Genomic DNA, 17,833 nt, shown 5'->3' with positions numbered 1-17,833 from the left:
GCTAAAGAGATCGAGACATTGTGGCATTTGATTGCAAATATGCAGAGGGAGTCGAAAAGAGAATAGGCTGTTGTATAAAACACCTGTCTCTGGATTACATCTTCAAACTAAGGGCAACCATGACATCCGTGACAGAGAGGGAGAAGCGTTCATCCATGTATTCGGGTAAGAGAGACTAGCTAGCTATATTTTTTTTATATTATACGTTTCTAATTTTGTATAAGTCATTTTCATTACAAGTTAAAGTGTACTGTTAGCTAGCTAGCTAACAATAGCTGTTTGGCTCACTAGCTAACGTTACATGTATGATCTGTGTAGTAATATTATTTGTATCTCAGAGCCATTTGTATTTGCTAGCTAGCTAACATTGAACTTAGTTGTTTAGGTTTAGTTACCATCACATTCATGCAGGATAGTAACGTTATGAGTTGGGATTATGGTTAATTGTTTAGCTAGCTAGCTACATGTCTAAACAAAATACTACATTATGCAAGTAACCATTTCACTGTAACGTTTACACCTTCTGTATCATGTGCATGTGACAAGTAAACTTTGATTGTATTTGATATAGTGTGTGTATACAGAGACGCTAATGTGAAAAACAACATGAGCTGCACCAAAGTCAAATTAGGATATAATGTTAGGCCAACAAGTCGGTGTCCAATTCTAAAATTCTCCCGTAGAATGAGCTGCTTTGATTTCATCACACTCACGACCATAAGCTATTTTCGGTAATTAGCTCACCATTAACTTGTAAATAATGATCTTGTTGTGAGTTTATTTTCCTGTAATAATGAATACAAATTAGCTAAAGTTAAGATGTCAACTACAGTGTATTATTAGCTAATGTTAAGTTAGCTGGCTAGCCAGTTCATATAATGACAATATCATGTACAGTGCATTCGGAAAGTATTAAGACCCCTTGACTTTTCTACATTTTGTTACGTTACAGCCTTATTCTAAAATTGATTAAATAAAACAATTTCCTCAACAATCTAAACACAATACCCCATAATGACAAAGAAAAAAAAGGTTTTTAGAAATGTTTGCTAATTTATAAATATATATATATTTTTAAATACCTTATTTACATAACTATTCAGACCCTTTGCTATGAGACTCGAAATTGAGGTCAGGTGCATCCTTTTCCATTGATCATCCTTGAGAGGTTTCTACAACTTGATTGGAGTCTACCTATGGTATATTCAATTGATTGGACATGATTTGGAAAGGCACACATCTGCAAATATAACGTCCCACAGTTGACACTGCATGTCAGAAGAAGAACCAAGCCATGAGGTCAAACAAATTGTTCGTAGTGCTCCGAGACAGGATTGTGTTGAGGCACAGATCTGGGGAAGGGTACCAAACAATTTCTAAAGAACACAAAAACACAGTGGCCTTCATCATTCTTAAATGGAAGAAGTGTTGAACCACCAAGACTCTTCCTAGAGCTGGCCGCCCGGCCCAACTGGGAAATCGGGGAGGTGAACAAGAACTCGATGGTCACTCTGACAGAGCTCCAGAGTTCCTCTATGGAGATGGGAGAACCTTCCAGAAGCACAACCATCTCTGCAGCACTCCACCGATCAGGCCTTTATTGTAGAGTAGCCAGATGGAAGCCACTCCTCAGTAAAAGGCACATGACAGCCCGCTTGGAGTTTGCCAAAAGGCAAAAGATATCAATTTTAGAATAGGGCTGTAATGTGGAAAAAGTTAAGGGGTCTGAATACTTTCCGAATGCACTGTATATGATAGTCATTATTTGAACTGGCTAGCCAGCTAACTTAACATTAGCTAACAAGCTATAAACAAACCAAAACATTGTTTAGAAAGTTGCTTTAATTTGCCTGGTTTGCTAGATTGACATATACTAAATTAACTTTTAAACGGATGGGTTTATTGGTGTTAAAATACACCTGTTATGCTATTTTGGACGACCAGGCTGCTCATGTCTTGCAGTCTATAATTTTTGAGTGTACACTTTTTCATAACGACAATGACAAGTTTAATGTTGGACGACAATAGAATGTTCATGATGTCACTGCGACAACTATCTACAGACATGACGATAGACATAGTATAAACCAGCCTTTAGTCTTAAAATCTTTGGTTGTTAAGTACACAACCATCACATGGCCTCACATGTAAACCCTTATTAAAGAGATGGGTGGGGCTAAGTCTTAAGAGGGTGTGGACGATGCTGAATTTGTGTAGTCAAAGAAGAGCTCTCCAGTAGGTATACCAAAACATTCAAGGCTCATTTTCTGAAAGTGGGGTTACAAGTTTATCAAATATTAAAGAATAATTACTTTCCCATTGTTCCTCAACTGTAGTGTATGATATACAATTTTCTAGCTCTGTGTCTGTACTTTTATCCAATGTAAAACACATCACTTCAAATTTTGCTACATAAGACCGAATCGAGCCAGTCTGTCACGACTTCCGCTGAAGTCGGTTCCTCTCCTTGTTCGGGCGGCGCTCGGCGGTCGACGTCGCCGGTCTCCTAGCCATCGCAGATCCACTTTTAATTTTCCATTGGTTTTGTCTATGTTTCCCACACAGCTGGTTTTCATTTTTGCAAGTAAAGTGCGTTGTTCACTCATCTCTGCTCTCCTGCTACACCCACCACCTGACACAGTTGATCACAAATACAAACAATACAACTAAAAATGAATTCAAACAAAAACAAAACAAACAAATGCAGTACTTCCACCGTCATGTCATCAGAAAAACTTGATGATGGTGTTGTAGTCGTGGTCGCCACGCAGTCATGGGTCAACAGGGAGTACAGGAGGGGACTAAGCACTCACCCCTGAGAGGCCCCCGTGTTGAAGGTCAGCGTGGCGATTGTGTTGTTGCATACCCTCACCACCTTCAGGTGGCCCGTCAGGAATTCCAGGAACCAGTTGCAGAGGGAGGTGTTCAGTCCCAGGGTCTTGAGCTTGGTGATGAGCTTAGAAGGGACTCTGGTGTTGAATACTGAGCTGTAGTCAATGAACAGCATTCTTACATACGTAGGTATTCCTTTAGTCCAGGTGGTGAGGGCAGTGTGGAGAGCAATAGAGATGGCATCATCTCTGGAACTGTTAAGGTGGTATGCGAATTGGAGTGGGTCCAGAGTGTCTGGGAGGATGGTGTTGATGTGAGCCATGACCAGCCTTTCAAAGAATTTCAATGCTATAGATATGAGTGCAACTGGTTAGGCTACCTTGGTGTTCTTGGGAACAGGGATAATATTTGTCTGCTTGAAACAAGTTGGTTTTACAGGTCAGGGATAGTTTGAAAATGTCAGTGAAGACAATTGCCAGCTGGTTAGTGCATGCTCTGAGTTCGTGTTCTGGTATTCCTTGTGAATGTTAACCTGTTTAAAGGTCTTACTCATACGGCTTTGGAGAGCGAGATCACACAGTCTTTCGGACAGCTGGTGCGCTCAAGCATGGTTCAGTGTTGCTTGCAAAGAAGTGAGCATAGAATGCATTTAGTTTGTCTCGTAGGCTTGTGTCGCTGGAAAGTTTGCAGCTGGGTTTTCCTTTTGTAATCTGTGATAGTTTGCCACATCCGTCGAGCATCAGAGCCGGCATAGTAGGATTCAATCTTGGTCCTGTATTGATGCTTTGCTTGTTTGATGACTCGCTTGAGGTACTAGCGGGATTTCTTATAAGCGTCCGGATTAGTGTCCTGCTCCTTGGAAGTGGCAGCTCTAGTCTTTAGCTCAGTGACGATATTGTCTGTCATCCATGGCTTCTGGTTGGGGTATATATGTAAGGTCACTTTGGGGACGACGTTGTTCGATGCACTTACTAATGAGCCAGTGACTGATGTGGTAAACTCCTCAATGTTATTCACTGATTCCCAGAACATATTCCAGTCTGTGCTAGCAAAACAGTCCTGTAGCGTAGCATCCGTGTCATTGTACCACTTCTGTATTGAGAGTATCACAGGTACTTCCTGTTTGAGTTTTTGCTAGGAAGCAGTAAGCAGGAGGAAAGAGTTATGGTCAGATTTGCCAAAGGGAGGCCGAAGGAGGGCCTTGTATGCGTTTCTATGTGTGGAGTAAAGGTGTTGTTGCCTCTAGTTGCAGAGGTGACATGCTGGTAAATATGAGATCAAACAGATTTCAGTTTCCCTGCATTAGAATCCTCAGCCACAAGAAGCGCCACCTCTGAATGTGCATTTTCTTGTTTGCTTTTGGCCCCATACAGCTCGTTGAGTTACTATTATTATAATAATTTTTGGGGTATTTTCTTAAAACTGCATTTTTGGTTAAGGGCTTGTAAGTAAACATTTCTCTGTAAGGTCTAATCCTGTTGTATTCGGCACATGTGACAAATAACATTTGATTTGATTTGATTTTAGTGCCAGCATCAGTTTATGGTGGTAAATAGACAGCTACTAATAATATAGGTGAAAACTCTCTTGGTAAATAGTATGGTCTGCAGCTTATCAAGACACATACTAAGATTGTGCACCAGCTGTTGTTAACAAAGAGACACACCCCTCCTCCCTTTGTCTTACCAGAGTCTGCTGTCCGTTCTTGATGATGCCTCGTTCAACCACGACTCTGAGAAACATATCATATTACAGTTTGTTCAGGCCCCGTTGATAGAATAGTTCATCCAGTGACTGGATGTTCGCCAACAGAACAAAGGGCAATGGCAGTCTTTTTACTCACAAACGTAATCTCGTCAGGATGACGCCTCGCCTGCCTCGCCTGCCTCGCCTGCCTCTCTCCAGCGCTGCCGACTTATTGAAGTAGAAATTGTCATCTAAATCGAGCTTAGTGTTCACTGTTCTGATGTCCGGAAGCTGTTTTCAGTCACAGGAAATGACGGCAGAGGCATTATGTACAAGAAAAGTTATTGTAAAAAAAAAACACACAAAATCGCACAATTGGTCAGGAGCCCATTAGACTGCTGCTATCCACTGCAGCATCATCTTCACTGCAGCATAGGTTTGAGGGGGAACAGTAGTTGTTAGTCATTTAACTGTCCTTTGGCCAGGGGATAGAAGCTGTTTAGGAGTCTGTTGGTCTGAGCCATAATGCTCCGGTACCGTTTGCCAGACGGGAGCATGGAGAACAGTCCATGTCTTGGGTGGCTGGAGTTTTTTTCCCGGGGATTTCTCAGACACCGCCTGGCATTTACTTCCTGGATGGCTGGGAGCTCACCATCAGTGATGCACTGGGCCGTCTGCACCACCATCTGTGGTCAAGGGTGATGCAGTTGGCATACTGTGCCAAATCGTTTCATCAAATAGTTTCTGTGTGTGTGTGTGTGTGTGTGTGTGTGTGTGTGTGTGTGTGTGTGTGTGTGTGTGTGTGTGTGTGTGTGTGTGTGTGTCCGTGCGTGAGTGAGTGACAATGCATTTGTGAATGGATGTGATTGATTGTTGATTTAGCTCCAGCAGGATGACAGGGAGGGAGGACAGTGAGGTTATCATGCCAGGGGAGAGTGACCCTGAGAGAGGTAAGAGAAACCAAGCTCCCCATGGAGGGTCCAGAGTACATCCACTAAAACGACAGTCACAACCTCTCAGTTCCAAAAAGCAACGTGTCATTGATGATGCTGAATTGAAATCAATGTCAGAATAACTTCTGAAGTATACATAAAAAAATCGAATAAAATCAAAATCCAATCAAATTGTTTTGTGATATGCTTGCTTATGAGCCCTTCCCAACGCTGCAGAGTTGAAAAAAGAATAACCCAAATAATATGGGTGGCATGGCAATGTGCTAAGGGTACATCCAGCAAATCCATACAGTAAACATAAACAGTGTTTATACAAAATCTCAAAATATACAATAATTTGTTGAGTTATTCCGTACATTTTGTGCTCCATCAATTAATCAATCAATCACATTTATTTATAAAGCACTTTTTACATCAGCAGATTTCACAAAGTGCTTATACAGTAACCCAGCCTAAAACCACAAACAGCAAGCAATGCAGATGTAGAAGCACGGTGGCTAGGAAAAACTCCCTAGAAAGGAAGGACCCTAGGAAGAAACCTAGAGAGGGTCAGGCTCTGAGGGGTGGCCAGTCCTCTTCTGGCTGTGCCGGGTGGAGAGGAACAAGGCTCTGAGGGGTGGCCAGTCTTCTTCTGGCTGTGCCGGGTGGAGATAGTACATGGCCATTAAGGTCAGATTGTTTTTCAAGATGTTCAAATGTTCATAGATGACCAGAAGCATGTACGCTTTAGTTCATTCATTCCTTCTTACTCTCTGTTAGTTGGCAATCAGATGTGACCTGAGCGAGTCACAGCGACCTGGTTTCCCAGCAGAGGAAAGTCACACCTAGTGGCAGAACAGAACAGAACAGTGACAACTTCTTCACACAGGATATGAGCACTGTGTCAACAGCAATCTGATCCTGAAGCCGAGAGATAGAACACAGACTCAACAGCACCCCTCGCGGCACGTCACATCACGTCTCTCCCTCTCTTTCACTCTCTCTCTCTCTTTCTTTCGCTCCCTCTCGGTATCACTCGTGTTTCCTCTCTCTCTCTCTCTCTCTCTCTCTCTCTCTCTCTTTATATATATATATATATATATATATATATATATATATATATATATATATATATATCTCCTCTGAGGGTTCCTGTCTCTTTAAATCTGTGCTCTGCTCTTTCTGAGGATGGCTAGGTTGTACACTGTGAGTCACTGGGCTGTCCCTGGCACACACTCACACTCACACTCACACTCACACTCACACACCCACATGCACACACAGGCTCACAAACACGCATGCATGCACGCTAGTACAAACGTGCACACACAAACACATAAACACACACACACACACACACACACACACACACACACACACACACACACACACACACACACACACACACACACACACACACACACACACACACACACACACACACACACACACACACACACACACACTATGGCCTCCATGTTTATGAGTGGAGCAGGAGCTGGCCCTTTGCCCGGCCCTGGGCTGCTCTGCTCTAGCAGTATACCACTTAACCCTATATTGTCCCATTTAACACCATAGTAACCAACATCACCATATAACGTCAAATTTAACCATGTAGTGTTTACTTAACCCTATAGTGTCCCATTTAAAACTACAGTATCCCACTTAACCCTACAATGCCTCGTTTAACAATGTAACCCTATTGTACCACTTAACCCTAAAGTGTCCCAGTTAACCCTATAGTTCACCCAGTTCCAGCACTATCACTGTCCCATTTAGACTTTGTGGAGGAGGGAGACACGCATATTTACTTGACCCTTATATCACCAACATGGAAAGTTTAAAATCACATCTTCAGCCATAGAGATGCCATAGATTGAAGAGCCATAGCGTTTTTTTCCCCTGACATAATTTCCAGTCATAAAGTTGCCTGGCCTTTTTCAAGCGCTATCAACTTAAAAGTTAAAGTAATCCTGATTTACACCAAATTTCCTTTGACTAATAAAACATAGTTAAGTCAACTTCACAATTTGTCAGTATAACCTACAGTCAAACTTTATTTGGATAGTCCGGATGGTTAATACTATCAACAAACTATCTGCTGATAAACAACTGCTTGCAAATGTGTGAGTTATGATTAGGGTTAGGTTTAGAATAATGGTTAGGGTCATAGCTGCTGGAAGATGTTTGGGGGTGGGGGTGCTGCAATTTTTTGTAGATGGAGAAAAAAATAAAATAATTGCCTGCGCTACAGATGGCTACATCAGTCCGCTAATAAACAACAAGAAAAGGCCCAGTGTCTACTTTAAAAAACAGTAACATTTGTTTTTAATTCAGATTTTTCAGGAGGTGCTGCAGCACCCTCAGCACCCCTATTTCCTGAGGCTATGTTAAAGGTTAGGGTTAGGGTAAGGGTTAAGGTTAAGGTTAGGGTTAAAGCTAGGTTTAAGGTTAGCAGATACAGTGCATTCAGAAATGATACAGACCCCTTGACTTTTTCCACATTTATTATTTTCCACAACCTTATTCTAAAATGGATTAAATATCACATGTACATAAGTATTCAGACCCTTTACTCAGTACTTTGTTGAAGCACCAAGTCTTCTTGGGTACGACATTACAAGGTTGGCACACCTATATTTGGGGAGTTTCGCCCATTCTTCTTTGCAGATCCTCTCAAGCTCTGTCAAGTTGGATTGGAGGTGTCGCTGCACAGCTATTTTCATGTCTCTCCAGAGATGTTTGATTGGGTTCAAGTCTGGGCTCTGGCTCGGCCACTCAAGGACATTCAGAGACTTGTCCCGATGCCACTCCTGCATTGTCTTGGCTGTGTGCTTTGGGTCGTTGCCCTGTTGGAAGGTGAACCTTCCCCACAGCATGATTCTGCCACCACCGTGCTTCACTGTAGGGATGGTACCAGGTTTCCTCCAGATGTGACGCTTGGCATTCAGGCCACAGACAGGCCAACACTCTACCATAAAGGCCTGATTGGTGGAGTACTGCAGAGATGGTTGTCCTTCTGGGAGATTCTCCCATCTCCACATATGAACTCCGGAGCTCTGTCTGAGTGACCATCAGGTTCTTGGTCATCTCCCTGACCAAGGCCCTTCTCCCCTGATTGCTTAGTTGGCGGCCAGCTTTAGGAAGAGTTTAGGATGTTCCAAACTTCTTCCATTTAAGAATGATGGAGGCCAGTGTGTTCTTCGGGACCTTCAATGCTGCAGACATTTTTTGGTACCCTTCCCTAGATCTGTGCCTCAACACAATCCTGTCTTGGAGCTCTACAGGCAATTTCTTTTACCTTTTCTCTTGGATTTTGCTCTGACACGCACTGTGAACTTTGGAACCTTATATAGACAGGTGTGTGCCTTTCCAAATCATGTCCAATCAATTGAATTTACCACAGGTGGGCCACAGTCAAATTGTAGAAGCATCTCAAGGATGATCAATGGAAACTGGATGCACCTGAGCTCAATTTTGAGTCTCATAGCAAAGGGTCTGAATACTTATGTAAATAAGGTATTTCATTTTTTATTTTTTTATTTTACATTTGCAAACATTTTTAGAATAAGGCTGTAACTTACAATTTTGTCTGAATACTTTCCTAATGCATTCTCCCAATCAACACCTGTGATTGCTTTATGCCTCGCTTTATGTCTCTCTCAAATGTCAATACGCCTTGTATACTGTTGTTCAGGAAAATGATCATTGTTTTAGTTTACTGCGGAGCCCCTAGTCCCACTGTACATGCCTTAGATACGTCCTTTGTCCCACCTCCCACACATGCGGTGACCTCACCCAGTATAACCAGCATGTCCAGAGATGCAACCTCTCTTATCATCACTCAGTACCTGGGCTTACCTCCACTGTACCCGCACCCCACCATACCCATGTCTGCACATTATGCCCTGAATCTATTCAACCACGCCCAGAAATCTGCTCCTTTTATTCTCTGTCCCCAACGAACTAGATGACCAGTTTTGCTAGCCTTTAGTCGTACCCTCATCCTACTCCTCCTCTGTTCCTCGGGTGATGTGGAGGCTAACCCAGGCCCTGCGTGTCCCCCAGGCACTCTCATTTGTTGACTTCTGTAATCGAAAAAGCCTTGGTATAATGCATGTTAAAATCAGAAGCCTCCTCCCTAAATTTGTTTTACTCACTGCTTTAGCACACTCTGCCAACCCCGATGTCCTTGCCGTGTCTGAATCCTGGCTTAGGAAGGCCACCATAAATTCTGAGATTTCCATACCCAACTACAACATTTTCCGTCAAGATAGAACTGCCAAAGGGGGAGGAGTTGCAATCTACTGCAGAGATAGCTTGCAAAGTTCTGTCACACTTTCCAGGTCTATGCCCAAACAGTTCGCGCTTCTAATTTTAAAAATGAATCTCTCCAGAAATAAGTCTCTCACTGTTGCCGCCTGTTATAGACCCCCCTCAGCTCCCAGCTGTGCCCTGGACACCATATGTGAATTGATTGCCCCCCATGTATCTTCAGAGTTCTTCTCTTAGGTGACCAAAACTGTGATATGCTTAACACCCCAGCAGTCCTACAATCTAAGCTAGATGCCCTCAATCTCACACAAATTATCAAGGAAACCACCAGGTACAACCCTAAATCCATAAACATGGGCACCCTCATAGATATTATCCTGACCAACTTGCCCTCCAAATACACCTCTACTGTTTTCAATCAGGATCTCAGCGATCACTGCCTCATTGCCTGCATCCGCTATGGGTCTGCGGTCAAACGACCTCCCCTCATCACTGTCAAACGCTCCCTAAAACACTTCTGCGAGCAGACCTTTCTATTTGACCTGGCCCAGGTATCCTGGAAGGATATTGACCTCATCCCGTCAGTCGAGGATGCCTGGTCGTTCTTTAAAAGTAATTTCCTCACCATCTTAAATAAGCATGCCCCTTTCAAAAAATGTAGAACTAAGAACAGATATAGCCCTTGGTTCACTCCAGACCTGACTGCCCTTGACCAGCACAAAAACATCCTGTGGCGGAATGCAATAGCATCGAATAGTCCCCGCGATATGCAACTGTTCAGGGAAATCAGGAACCAATACATACAGTCAGTCAGGAAAGCAAAGGCTAGCTTTTTCAAATAGAAATTTGTATCCTGTAGCTCTAACTCCAAAAAGTTTTGGGACACTGTAAAGTCCATGGAGAACAAGAGCACCTCCTCCCAGCTGCCCACTGCACTGAGGCTAGGCGACACGGTCACCACCGATAAATCCATAATAATCGAAAATTTCAATAAGCATTTATCTACGGCTTGCCATGCTTTCCTCCTAGCTACCCCAACCCCGGCCAACAGCTCCGCAATCCTCACAGCTAATTGCCAGAGCCTCCCCAGCTTCACCTTCACCCAAATCCAGAATGCAGATGTTTTGAAAGAGCTGCAAAACCTGGACCCATACAAATCAGCTGGGCTAGACAGGACCCTCTCTTTCTAAAATTATCCGCCGCCATTGTTGCAACCCCTATTACCAGCCTGTTCAAACTCTCTTTCAATTCGTCCGAGATCCCTAAAAATTGGAAAGCTGCCGCGGTCATCCCCCTCTTCAAAGGGGGTGACACTCTAGACCCAAACTGTTACAGACCTATATCCATCCTGCCCTGCCTTTCTAAAGTCTTTGAAAGCCAAGTTAGTAAACAGATCACTGACCATTTCGAATCCCACCGTACCTTCTCCGCTGTGCAATCCAGTTTCCGAGCTGGTCACGGGTGCACCTCAGCCACGCTCGAGCTACTAAACGATATCATAACCGCCATCAATAAAAGACAGTACTGTGCAGCCGTCATCATCGACCTGGCCAAGGCTTTCGACTCTGTCAATCACCGTATTCTTATTGGCAGACTCAATAGCCTTGGTTTCTCAAATGACTGCCTCACCTGGTTCACCAACTACTTCGCAGATAGAGTTCAGTATGTAAAATCGGAGGGCCTGTTGTCCGGACCTCTGGCAGTCTCTATGGGGGTACCACAGGGTTCAATTCTCGGGCCGACTCTTTCTTCCGTATATATCAACGACGTCGCTCTTGCTGCGGGTGATTCCCTGATCCACCTCTACGCCGACGACACCATTCTGTATACACCTGGCCCTTCTTTGGACACTGTGTTAACATCTATGGGCTAGGTGGGACGCTAGCGTGCCACCCGTGGTGCACTCCATCAACAGCAGGTGCATTTCAAGAGCGGCAAATTTGAATCCAAATAAATGTCAAAATTCAAATTTTTAAAAAATACAACTATTTTACACCATTTGAAAGATAAACATCTCCTTAATCTAACCACGTTTTACGATTTCAAAAAGGTTTTACGGCGAAAGCATAAATTTAGAGTATGTTAGGACAGTACATTTACAAGAGTTGTGTGTAATGTTTTGTCAAGTCAAAGACAGGGTCACCAAAACCATAAAACCAGCTAAAATGATGCACTAACCTTTTACAATCTCCATCAGATGACACTCCTAGGACATTATGTTAGACAATGCATGCATTTTTAGTTCTATCAAGTTCATATTTATATCCAAAAACAGCGTTTTACTATGGCATTGATGTTGAGGAAATCGTTTCCCTCCAATAACCGGCAGTCAAGTCAGCGTCACAAATTAAATAATTAAAATTAGAAAACATTGGTAAAATATTATATTGTCATTTAAAGAATTATAGATTTACATCTCTTGAACGCAATCAACTTGCCAGATTTAAAAATAACCTTACTGGGAAATCACACTTTGCAATAATCTGAGCACTGCGCCCAGAAAAATACGCGTTGCGATACAGACTAGACGTCATGTTGGGGAGATCTAAAATCGAAAATACTATGTAAATAATCCATTACCTTTGATTCTCTTCATCAGATGTCACTTCCAGGTATCACAGGTCCATAACGAATGTAGTTTTGTTCAAAAAAGCTCATCATTTATGTCCAAAAATCTCCGTCTTGTTAGCACATGATCTAAGCCAGCCGGACTTCTCGTCATGAACGAGGGGAAAAAATATATTTACGTTCGTTCAAACATGTCAAACGTTGTATAGCATAAATCATTAGGGCCTTTTTTAACCAGAACATGAATAATATTCAAGGTGGACGAATGCATACTCTTTTATAACGTATTGGAACGAGGGTACCCAACATGAACTCGCGCGCCAGGTGTCTAATGGGACATCATCGTTCCATGGCTCTTGTTCGGTCAGATCTCCCTCCAGAAGACTCAAAACACTTTGTAAAGGCTGGTGACATCTAGTGGAAGCAATAGGAAGTGCCAAAATATTCCTCAGCCCCTGTGTTTTTCAATGGGATAGGTTTAAAGTCAATACAACACATCAGGTATCCACTTCCTGTCAGAAAATGTAATTTTTTTTATCCAGACGTGCAAATGCTGCCCCCTAGCCCTAACAGGTTAACAAACCTCCAAATGAGCTTCAATGCCATACAACACTCCTTCCGTGGCCTCCAACTGCTCTTAAATGCTAGCAAAACCAAAAGCATGCTTTTCAACCGTTCGCAGCCCGCACCCGCCCACCCGACTAGCATCACTACTCTGGACAGTTCTGACCTAGAATACGTGGACAACTACAAATACCTCAGTGTCTGGCTAGACTGTAAACACTCCTTCCAGACTCATACCAAACATTTCAAATCCAAAATCAAATCTAGAATCGGCTTTCTATTACGCAAAAAAGATTCCTCACTCACACCGCCTAAATTACCTTAGTAAAACTGATTATCCTACCGATTCTCAACTTCGGCGATGTCATCTACAGCTTCCAATACTCTACTCAGCAAATTGGATGCAGTCAATCACAGTGCCATCCATTTTGTTACCAAAGTGCCTTATACCACCCACCACTGCGACCTGTATGCTCTAGTCGGCTGGCCCTCGCTACATATTCGTCGCCAGACCCACTGGCTCCAGGTCATCTACAAGTCTATGCTAGGTAAAGCTCCGCCTTATCTCAGCTCACTGGACACGATAACAACACCCACCCATAGCACGCGCTCCAGCAGGTATATCTCACTGGTCATCCCCAAAGCCAACACCTCCTTTGGCTGCCTTTCCTTCCAGTTCTCTGTTGCCAGTGACTGGAACAAATTGCAAAAATCGCTGAAGCTGAGCTTCCCTCACTAACTTTAAACATCAGCTATCTGAGGAGCTTACCGATCGCTACAGCTGTACAATGTCCATCTGTAAATGGCCCACCCAATCTACCTACCTCATCCCCATATTGTTTTTATTTACTTTGCTGCTCTTTTGCACACCAGTATCACTACTTACACACCGTCATCTGCTCATCATCATCTGCTCATCTATCACTCCAGTGTTAATCTGCTAAATTGTAATTACTTTGCTACTATGGCCTATTTATTGTCATACCTCCTCATGCCATTTGCACAGACTGTATATAGGCTTTCTTTTTTTTCTATTGTGTTATTGACTGTACGCTTGTTTATTCCATGTAACTCTCTGCTGTTGTTTCTGTCTCACTGCTTTGCTTTATCTTGGCCAGGTCGCAGTTGTAAATGAGAACTTGTTCTCAACTAGCTTACCTGGTTAAATAAAGGTGAAATAAAAATGTAAAAAAATTAAAAAGAAAAAAAAGTTCAATGAAATGTTACTGTGAGTCTGTAGATAGTCTGTAGAGCAGTGGTCACCAACCTTTTCTGAGTGAAGATCACTTTCTTAGTCAAAATGCAATCCGAGATCAAAAAAATAAAACATGACTTACAAATTTAAGCCTGTGCAACATTAAGGTTAACCTGTTAAAATCTGTTCTGTAAAGGGTCTCCAGAGTGGCTCAGTGGTCTGAGGCACTGCATTGCAGTGCTGATGTGTCACTTCAGCCTCGGGTTCAATCCCTGGCTGTGTCACAGCTGGCCGTGACTAGGAGGCCCATGAGGTGGTGCACAATTGGTCCAGCATTGTGTTGGTCAGGGGAGGCCTTGGCCGGCCAGGATGTCCTTGTCTCATCGTGCTCTAGCAACTCCTTGTGGCAGGTCGGGTGTTTGCAAGCTGACAATGGTTGTCAGTTGGACAGTGTTTCCTCTGACACGTTGGTGAGGCTGGCTTCTGGGTTAAGTGAGCAGTGCGTCTTGGCAGAGTTGTGTTTCAGAGGCTCTTGACCTTTGCCTCTCCCAAGTCTGTAGGGGAGTTGCAATGATGAGACAAGACTCTAACTACAAATTGAGACAAGACAGTAACTGCAAACAGTTCTGTAGCGATGAAGTTTCCGCAGTAATCTATAGGCCAAATACATTTTCTCTGCTTATTGGCAATGCTTGAATTTCTCTGCCAATGTTGTTTACTCAGACAATTTTAAAATGATGTTTTAAAAAATGTGGTATATGATCACACTGGTAATAGATCATTTGTTGTGTTACTTTTTTTACTGGACTGATGGCTTGCATCTGATGGTCAGTCTGAGGGGAGGGAGCAGTGCTGAGGCTGACTCTTACTCGACTCACCGTCCCTCTGTTCTCCTTCTCTCTACTGAGAAAATGGGACAGGATCTTCCAGCTGATGGCAAAACTGAAGTCGCACTTCATTATTTCTGCCTCATGCACCAACTCATGTTGTTACTGCTAACAACACAAGCTTATCGGAACACTTTGCTAAACTCATTCATTGCATCTGCAGTTCAGGTTCTAGCATGAGTGGTAGTAGGGAGAATGTGCATTTTATTGCTTATAAAAGTGTTGAACAAAGTGTTGACAGTGCTGAATAACAACTTAAAAATGAACTTACTCATAAAAACATCAGCTCTTTACTGTATTCATTGAGTCTCACTCCAGTTTCGGTTTGAAATGTTTAGAAATCTCACACTTTAAACTTTGTTTTGACTAAATCTCAATATTTATTTTTTTACAGTGTATAGCCTCTCATTTCTTCCCATCTGAAATCCTTTGTTATCACTCCTGTCACCTCTCACCTGACCTCATCAACCTCTGAACTTTGAACCCTAACGGACAGTATTCAAATCAGCCTGCAGTTATTCTGTCAATCACTTATGTATAATCATAACCATTCCTCTATTATGGCACTATTATGTCATCTGTACACTTCCCTCCTTCATACTGGCCAGGATAGGAGATGCTAAATATTTGAGCTGTGATGTCAGAGTGAGCGGCAGTAGCATGCTGCTAACCAGTGGACAAATAGAACATTCTCCACTAGAACGCCTGAACCAGCAGATACACGCAGTCGCCAAAGTGCCTCCGACAGAGAGAGAAGGAGAGAGAGACTAGCGAAATAGTAGAGTGGGGAGAGAGGAGAAAGAAATAGAGAGGGAGAGAGGGAGGAGGAGAGGTGGAGAAAGGGAATATTGAGGGAAATAGGATGGCAATAAAGCAGAGAGTTAAGGGGTGACTTGGCCAGTGGTAAGTGTGATGTTAGCACTGAGTTATGGGTTGACCTCATTTCCACTGACTCAGGTTGGAATATGTGTGTGTGTGTGTGTGTGTGTGTCTGTGTGTGTGTGTGTGTGTGTGTGTGTGTGTGTGTGTGTGTGTGTGTGTGTGTGTGTGTGTGTGTGTGTGTGTACGCGCGCGCGCGTGTGTGTCTGTGTGTCTGTGTGTGTGGGTGGGTGGGTGTACGTATGCATGTGCGTGCATTCACTAAAGATTACTCTCTCTCTCATGGCTGTCACATCTTTCCCAGTGGGACAATCAGTGTTAGAGTGGCCATGTCAAGTTAAGGAGAGGGCTGTTTGACCTGAGAACTCGACCAGTAGCTAACCCACTGAACATCCCCAAGAGGCCCGGGGAGCCAATCATAAAGCTACATCAAATTGTATGAGAGTAGAATGATCACGTGAGGGAGATGGTTGGGGTTGGTAATAGGGTTGTATGTGATGTTGTACACTGGCGTAGAGCAACCCCTCCACCCCAACACACACACACACACACACACACACACACACACACACACACACACACACACACACACACACACACACACACACACACACACACACACACACACACAATAATAGAGAGCAGTAATCACTCTCCTCTGAGCATTACAAGGGCAGTTTATAACCTCTCCTTGTGATTTAGTGAGCAGCAATGCAAGCAAGACCCAGAGACCCACACACAGGCACATACTTATACTCATCTTAACACAGGAAAGGAGTCTCTGTCTCTGTGCGTGTGCGTGTGTGTGTTGTCCTTCGTGTGTATGCATTTATGTGTGTGTGTGCGTTCGTGTGTGTGTTTGTTAATGTGTGTGTGTGTGTGTGTGTGTGTGTGTGTGTGTGTGTGTGTGTGTGTGTGTGTGTGTGTGTGTGTGTGTTTGAGTGAGTGAGAGGAAGAGTGATAGAGAAAGAGAGAATTAATGGTTTTAGGGATTTAATACATTGTTTGTTTAAATGATTTGTACAACACATAATGCCATGTGAAATGGAGATATTACTGCTAAAAACTATTATAGTGAAGCATCATTGGACAAGGTCATTGTTATATCTTAATCTTAAACAGACAGTAAGGATGGTCAGTATCATTAGATCCTTGAGTGCAAATAATTAAAAGCACTTTACAAATAAAGTTTTTATTGTTGTTAGTTGTATTATCAGTCAGTGGTTAACTGCCTTCATATGACACCAATATAGCTTTATTGGATCGATTACAGTAGGGATATTTAAACTTACAAACCATATTTAAAATAAACCCAATAAACTCCTTCCCAATACTTTTTACACAACCAATTTAGCGTCCCTGCAAAGACACATGATTCAGTGGGCCAGTCACTTAGCAACCATTAACTGGTAATGATGTTGGTGTTTATACAGCCTGGGCCTAACCGAAACAAAAACATCCTTCCTCATTTACCCGCCACAATCTCATTAAGACCATTCAAAAGAATGATTTTTAAACGACCAATTGCAGATTAAAAGGAAAGCGAGGCTTGTTGGTCGATACAGCATGAGTTTGTGGCTTTAGGTTTTCTTCTGTTACTCTTGGTAAGTGCATAGACACAGTGTTATATGGATATGGAGCAGAGAGAGAGAACAAGAGAACGAGAGAGGGAGAAAGAGTCCAATAACTGCTACAGTACATGTGACCTCCTCTGCCTTATAGTGGTTACTTTTGGAAGTCCCAGGATTGGAGCAAATACCATATAGGTCTAGGCGAATGGTTAGCTGCTGCTTTCCCCCAGACCAGGGCACCTGACCTGGGTTACCCCATCAAATACAGCCCTTGGCTTGGGGGTCCCTGAAATGTTATACTGGATGGAACCATCCGCAGCTTGGTTTGATTTGTGTGATGAATATTTGCTGTGATGTGGATTATACCACGCAGAGTATTCTGTATTAGGAATAGTAATATCACCTTCATCTGGGGTTATGAAAAGGTGGAGTTGACCTTCTTAA

The sequence above is a fragment of the Salmo salar genome, chromosome ssa13, assembly GCF_905237065.1.
Source record: "Salmo salar chromosome ssa13, Ssal_v3.1, whole genome shotgun sequence".
NCBI lineage: Eukaryota > Metazoa > Chordata > Actinopteri > Salmoniformes > Salmonidae > Salmo > Salmo salar.
This window is presented reverse-complemented; position numbering follows the sequence as displayed.